The 8,373-nt window shown below is 37.3% G+C and overlaps 1 pseudogene; it reads right to left on the bottom strand.

Moving 5' to 3' along the window:
• Positions 1 to 412: 412 nt before the first annotated feature.
• Positions 413 to 1,168, bottom strand: LOC127109854 (VAMP-like protein YKT61; annotated as a pseudogene).
• Between the last annotated feature and the right edge of the window lie 7,205 nt (positions 1,169 to 8,373).

Below are 8,373 nucleotides of genomic sequence, written 5' to 3'. Positions count from 1 at the left end.
TTTGCAAAAAGGGCTCCCTTAGAGTACTAAGGATGTTTTGGGTGCTTAAAACCTTCCCATTGCATAACCAATCCCTTACCCAGATCTCTGACATTTTTATTAGTTTTTGATTTGATAAAACTTCTCGGTTTTTGTTCGCTTTCTAACCTTTCCTTTGGATAAATAGAATTTTGGTGGCGACTCGAATTGTATGATTTACTTTTGATTTAGTCAATAAATCTAAAGGGAACGAATACCCCGCTACAGTGGTGTTAATCCTTTAACCGTGGACTGGTGTGGTCTATTATTGCAGGTTATTGCCACCTTGTTGCCCAATGGGTTTGGTTCAGGCCTGGGCAAGCTGTGCTTGACATGGTAGCAGACCCGGTTCACCATTGTAGTGCTTGTGCAGCAGGTGCTCTGACCTAGTGTTTCAAGTAGCATGACCATGGCTGCTGTAATGGTGTTGTAGCAGGTCTGCTTCTGGTTTATGCTCATATTGTTCTAGCTTGTGTTTCAGCAGTGATTGATAGCATGATGTATTGCAGGTAGGTTGGATGTAGGTCATGCAACATTGATCAAGGCATATTGCAGCACACTCATTCGGCTCAAGGTTGGTCATCAGGTTGGTTTTTTTCGCTTGCTTGTAGAACATCTATGACGATGCACTAGATTAGAACTTTTCTCAACTAAACTGTCCAGCTTCTCCCCTCGTGCAAGAACACTGTCAATGATCTTGTGAAGGATGATTTTTGTTTCATCCAACTCCCTATGGATTCTCATCAACTTGTCAGCCTCTGTAGGATCCTGGAATTTCATGAGAGCATCATTCAAATAGGGCCATGTCTGAGTACTGTCTTCTTGAACGGTTCTCCATGATTCGCCAAAACTTTGTTGATATTCATCCAGCACCTTGTTGAGAAGAGAAAATGCACTCCGGACTGGATAATGATCATCCATAAATCCCACTACACAAAGACCATTTCTGTTGTAGGCATGCACCTTATACTCTTCGTGCTGAATGGATTGACGTTGGCCTTGAGGGGTAGGATTGGCTACGGTGCGACCTACGAAAATGATGAACTCATTGAAAGTAACCGAAGTGGCTCACATCTAAAAGGTTTGCTAGAAACACCGATTCGGAACTGTCACCTGTAGATTGAAGCACCAGAAGAGTCGTGATCTTCATATTTTCTCTATATTATTTGTCTCTCTCTTTCTGAAAACTTTTTCGCGACTTTGTTTTGTTCTTTTTTTGACTCCTGAGTTGTATTTCCCTTCCCGTGTATGCATGTTTGTAGCTTGGTTACTTGCCATAGCTGCCACTGCTGTTGTTGGTTTATCATTGTTTTGGTTATTTGCAAGTGCTTATGCTTAGTTCCATGGTAGGTTTAGGATTTGGCTCCTTTGATGTATGGTGTGGTATTGTGTACTGCAGCATGCCATGATTCGCATTGCTTTATATGGTATGATGTTGATGCTTTGGACTGTATGTAATGTTAAAGGTATTCCTGAGTCCTGATGATGGACCTTGAATGATTAGGAAAGGAGTTTAGGATTAAGGATTTGGGATTTTAGGGTTTTTTAGGATTGGGTTGACTTTGGTCAAGGTTGACCAAAAAGTCAACTGTTGACCAAAGTCAACATTTCCATTTTTTTGTATTTTTTATGTAATGAAGATTCCCATGCTTTATACTGGGTTTTGAACTTTGTGAATGAATGGCTTGATATGGAATGAATTATTTGTATTGAATTTTTAATTAACATGATTCTTGAAATGGATTGGTGGATTCGGTTCATGAGCCATTGTATGAAAAATACTTGCAATGGATTGAAATGACCGAGATTGAAATGACGTTGTATGAATGAACATGGATTATCATCAAGGCTATGACTTGAATGAAACATTAGCATGGACCCCGAAGACATGAATTATGGGTGGACCAAAACCAAACCAAAGATAATAATGGATGGTACAAAGCATAGATCAACTTAGGCCTTAGCGGGGACCAATGGATAATTACTTGGATGGACAATACCAAGCATGAAGTAGAGCTTTAGAAAAACCCTAGATGTATCATGCAATATGACTTAAACAAAGATTCATGGACCAAACACTAATGGCATGACAATGACCATAGATGGACTTGAAATATAATGACCATGTGAAATAGTAAAGCATAGACTAGGCCTTTGAAATGGACATGGGCTTGGCCTAAGCAAGACATGAACTTGGACTAGGCATGAAGACAATATCATATGAGTTGCTAAGGATGAATTGAATCAAGTGGAGGTGATGATGCCATGGAACTGAGCTTGAACAAATGAAACAAACAACAAGCAAGAGATAAGCATGTGAGGCCATGAAACGAATTCCAATCCAACAAAAGGAAACACATGAACAAGTGGGCCTTGAATGGATCTTGACCAAGCAAGTGATGAAAACGCAGACCATGGAGTGATGGTGAACCAATAAAATAGGGTTAGGGACACATACAAGGAGTGATGGCCATGAATTAGGGTTTAGAGACACCATGATCAAATGAGGATCCCAAGATTAGGGTTTTGCATCACCAAGAAGCCAAAGTTGAATCATCAATGTTAGGCACAAGACACAAGCTTTAAGAGCTACCTCCACTTATGGTTTGATTGATTGAGCCATCTTTAGTTGCAGAGAAACCTTAGCTTCCACTAAATGTAAGCACAAAGCTAGGAATCCAAGATACCTGTCCCCTTGTACTGGACCATGGTTATGCAGATGATATGAATGACATGAAGACATGCATATGACTAGGGTTAGTGACCTAGATGAACTTTATGAAAGGTAGGGTGAATTTTTGAATAAAAATTATTTGAAGATAAGAGAGTGGGGAATATAATGGAAGTTTTCAAATTAATTACATGATTATCGTTTCTGAAAAATTTCATATTAAATTTTTATAATAGGTTTAACTCATTCTAATTACAAATTTGTTGGGTGAGTTTTTCACTAGGGAGCATTGAACATTGTGAGACTTTTTCTTGTGGAGCAACACCTTTGTGAGAGACACATCACATATTCACCTAAAATCTTAAGGTGATCGGTGAGTGGGTTCTCTCACTTATAAAATCTCAAGTCTCCACATTAGCAATCAATATGAGACTATTATCCACACTACTCACACTTGATACATTCTCAACACTCTCCCTCAAGTGTGAGTCCACAATGCTCTCCCTCAAGTGAAATCTCTTCTTACTTCCATAAATTCTTGTACCGTATGGAACGTTTCTTATTCACCACATTGGCGCCGTTGACACTCTTCAACGGAACGTTTCTTATTCACCATCCTGCCGCGTTGACTTTCGATACAAGTAACCCGGTCCCTTTTTGAAACCAAAAGCTGGTGATACCATTTGTTGGGGGAGTTTTTCACTAGGGAGCATTGAATATTATGAGACTTCTTCTTGTGGAACAACACCTTTGTGAGAGACACACCACATATTCACATAAAACCTTTAGTCCAAATATTATATATTGGTATGCCTAAACATAAAAACAAAATATCAACTAAGTTATACTTAAAATAATAAATAATATTGTTTAATACAATAAATTTACGATCTAAATCCTCTACCATCCATTTTTTTAAATGATTTAAAATAACATCATTGTTAATTCTTCCAAAAACATCTCTTTCCGAAAAGGTCACAAGGCAAATTTCATAACTGAAAAACATGTTTCACGCTTGCGGTTACTACCGGCATGATTAAAATATCTCAAAAGATCATGCTTATTGCAAATTTCCCTAACCATAGATATAATTTATTCGTGTCAATCATTCTTCATTTCTAGTCATTCTTGTTTGGCGGCATTGACAAGGACAAAGAATTCAAAATATATTGATCACGATTTTGTAGCGCTAATCATCATGATATATATATATATATATATATATATATATATATATATATATATATATATATATATATCATGAAGATAAAATTAAAGGGTTGAAGCATATCTAGCAAAAATATAGTTTCATCATATTTTTTCAAATGACGTATTTTTCCCACAGACAGTGTCACTCTTCCGCTATGGAAGCAGATATTGTTATAGATTCGGTTGTTGCAATGGATAACGGTGGATATGAGCTTCCGATGCAGTGGAGAAGGGGGTTAGCCTGTAAGATTAACACTCTGTAACACCTCAAAATTTGCCCTCCTCTCTTGGGACTAGCATTAACATATTTGCATATCATCTTAGGACTTTAGGCATTTCATATTGCATATCATGTGGTTACAGTGTGCAAGCTATCTGCCCAAGTCTTGATCAGGAGATAGGAAGTCAGAAGGTGCAAGCCAGGGTTTTACTGACTGATCATGGCCATCTGAGGATGGGGCTGAAATTAGGGTTTCATGATTCTCAAGGGATATTGGTCTTCATCTTGTTTGAATTGATACATCATCATCATGTTTGGGTGTCATCAGAAGATTGGAGAAGATTCCTTGAGATTAGGGTTTTGACCACTGGTCAACCCTAATCAGTTGTATTGGGCCAATCAGGGCTGGATCAGGAGATGAGGTTTATGATGGTTATGAGGTTCATTTTATGATTATATTGTGCTTATTGAGGCTAGGGTTTCACCCTTGAGCCATTTCAGTTGAAGATTGGGGCTCAGATTGATCAATGCATTGCCAAATTCATCTATCAGATGAAAAGTCAACTGTGGTCAACTGTACATGATCTGGTGAATTTGGAGGTGGAAATGAGTTAGACACACTTCATTCATGTTGGAACAAGTGTTAAATGACATTGCAAAGCCTAAAAATGAAGAAAATCAAGTCAGGACAAAAACTGCCAAGAATAGCAAGTGACTTGTAATTGAAGTTTCCCAAAGTGGAAAGTTTTTGACCTCAAAAACAGAAGTCCAAGGAAGCTTCAAATGAAAAATTGTTCAACATGACAGATGTAGATCTTGTTCTCACCTTTCCAAAAAGTCCAAGAACTTGAAAATCCAATGTACGGTTTGCAAGATATGGCTCAGTGAATTTCAGAAAAGACCGTAATCAGGAGGCCATAACTTCCACATGGTTTGTCCAAATTGCAAGTTCTTTATATGCACAAACTCCATTTGACATGTACTTTGAGGGTGCATCATTGTATTTGTTCAAAAATGGCCAAGGCAAAAAGTCACTTTTCAACTGGACAGCTGAATTGGACCAGGGGCAAAATTGTCCAAAAGTCAAAATATTGGGAATTTTTGAATGGGACTTTTTCCAACACCTCAGGAATGGCATTTTAAGTGTGTTTGAATATTCATTTCATGGTTAATGCACATGGTTTGAGTTTTGGCATGAAAAATGAAATGGTTAAAAATGGATACTTTACATACACATAGTGAATTTGAGAAATACACAACCAATGAAGTTGAAACAAGTTGCAATGGTTCACATATGATATTTAGAGTTTGCATGAGCTGTCAACAGGTGTCAATGTGCTGTCATGTGGAAATTCCCATTTTGCCCTCTCTTTGCAATTTACCACTTTCACTTAACATTGCATTTGGTTAATTAAGTGGATTAAGCTTGGATTAGTGCAACCTATATATTCATAATCTCTTGCTAATCATAACAGAAAATCACTTTTACCAAGATTGGATCTCAAAACCATTCCAATTCTCTCAAAATTTCATCAAGAACATTGAACTTGAAATTGACATTTCTTCATCATTCCTCAACCAAACTTCAAAATTCCTTTTGATCTGAACTCCATTCATCATTACCACGGACTGTTTTTGGAATTAAAAGGTGGAAGAAGCTTGCATCGTGGCTGTCATATGAAGGTGCTTCCATGGTGAATTCGAATTGCAAGCTTTAGGAGTGGAATCAATTGGACCTGAGCTTCATATCTTGCTTCCTCATCATTATTCAACAGCTGTTTGAGTTCAAAACACGTGGAAAACACCAACACGATTGCTGCCATTTCCAGGTTTGAGGTTTTTTTGAATCTCATAATTTGCTGCAAGTTCATGTGCGTTTGGTAGTGCATGCTGTGTAGGTCACGAATATGCTTGTGGTTTATGAAATAGTGAACTGAGTAGGGAGAAATCTTGAATTGAAATTATGAACACAAACCCTAGATCGATCGATTCTTGAGTTTTAGGAATTGTTAGTTTGTTTGGAATGTATATTTGAGATCTACATGTTCATACGAGTTCAACGACTATAGCCATGTCCATTTTCGTGCCAGTTTGTTGTTCTTCATTTTTTTCATTTTCTGGAAAATTCTGAGTTGAAAGTGATGATAGAAAGGCTGTTTGATCCAAAAAAGTGGTTTGAAAATTCAAATAGGGAGTTTCCCGCTCCCGCTCAAAATAATTACAAAAGTGCTATTGGTTTAATTAATTATTTCATTTAATTTCTAAAAAATATTTTAACACATTAAAAAAATCCATAAAAAATAGTAAAAAAATTCCTAAAAATATGGAAATTTTTTCTATGACTTTGTTGATGAGTGTAGAATTTTTTTGACCTATTGGTCAAAGTTGTGCTTGGCAAATATTTCAATTGACCTAGGGTTTTCCATTGTATGTCCATTTTTGATACATTTTGGCAATTTGATCATGAAATACTCATATCATAAAATAAATGGCTGAAAATTTTTGTGGTGGTTCTTGACTCATTGAGGATTATTTATATGTAAATTTCATGAATTTTGGATACCTGGTTAGAGAGCAGCAAATTCTGGAACTTAGGTGTGACAATTTGTGTCACACCTCATTATGTCAACTTGCAGGATTTTTTTGAGTGACCTATACATGTTAGAATTGAATGAAATTTTGCATGATGATTGGTTGGCATGTCGTGATGTTGTATGAATTTTTGTAGAATTTTTCACTGCATTTTCTATTTGATCATGATTTTTCATTTCTGGAGATCATTTGTGCAAGCTCATATGACATAGGTTGGTAGAATGATTGGGAAATGCTCACATTGTATTGTATGGCCATGAAATTTGATATGCATGAACTAGACACATTTTAGGACCTCCTTGTTTTGGTCTCATCCATTTCTTTTTTGTTTTCAATGAGATATGAATTTTTGAAGTGGATGTATGCATTGATGGTATGAATTGAAGCATGAAATGGTGTCTGTTTTTGTTGATTTTCATTGACATGGTTCCATTTGCCCAATTGAGCTCAAATTTGACATGGTAGACCTTGATTGACCCCTGTTTAGGTGTATTTAATTTGAGAATTTTTGGATGTGTTTTGGTATGGATTTGAATGCAATAATTCTGTTTGTATGTTTGGTGCTTCATTTGAACCAATATGGATTGTTTTGTGCATAACATGAGCTTGGTGGATGATATAAACATGAGACCAATGATGTTTGCTTGTGTTTGATGTTAATTTGATGTTGGTTAATGAATACCTTGCTGTTTTAACTTTTTTCTTGCTTTTGGACCCTAGGCTTGGCCTAGTGGTCTAGTTGCTAATATTTGCTTGATTTTTCAGGATCAAAAAAGCAATGTACATGGAGAATGATCCAAATCCAATTTTGATTGATGTTGTGGATGTTTGTACACTAACATAACATTGTTTTGTAGGTGTTGGAGCTTGGGCTTAAGCCTTGGGCTTGTTTTGTGTTGTATTGTTTAAACTGTTTGATTGTTTGCTGTACAATTTGTCTGATTGAATACTGACTGAGTTTGATTGTTTCCAGGTACTTTAGTTGCTCAGTTCCTTGTGAACTATTGCTTTGCTTTGCTTTGCATAAGCAATTTGCATTGAGGTAACCTACTAATCTTCATGTAGTCTGGAGACCCGGCTGTTACCGGGCCGGGCAAATTGTCTGAAGTCCTCCTTAAGAGGCAATGCTTGTGTATGTTTATTTTTAAGCCAAGCAGGAAAAGCCCTTCAAGTAAGGCAATTGGTGGAAGGTAGGGACAAGCAACCTGTCCCCCACTATTCAGTGAGTCTTCTCCTTGCTCCCATTACATGGTTGTAGCAGTGAGATCAAAAGCCCAAGATCCTGTGCAGTGCACATTGAGTCAGAGTCATCGAGTATAGAAGGGTTCCCCTATTCTGGACCCATGCTCATTTGTCAGCTCTCCCTGGTTAGGGATAAGAGCTGTGAGGTCTCATCCTCACTTCATCCTTTCATCTGCTTCACCTTAGCCTCGTAATGGCAAGGTTAAGAGCAAACGCAGCCCGTACAGACGACTTGCTTAGGCAGTCAAACCTGATTGATTGAGCCCCCTTGTTTGGCTATAGTGCGTGATATGTGGATATCTGATTGACATGTTTGTTTGAGATGCCTGTTCTCATTTAATGCTGATATATGATTGTATGCTTGTGTGCTAGCTTCTTCCCTGGTTAGGTTAGTTTGCTTATGCAAGTAGGATAGAAAACC

This window comes from Lathyrus oleraceus, chromosome 1, assembly GCF_024323335.1.
Source record: "Lathyrus oleraceus cultivar Zhongwan6 chromosome 1, CAAS_Psat_ZW6_1.0, whole genome shotgun sequence".
NCBI lineage: Eukaryota > Viridiplantae > Streptophyta > Magnoliopsida > Fabales > Fabaceae > Lathyrus > Lathyrus oleraceus.
This window is presented reverse-complemented; position numbering and strand designations above follow the sequence as displayed.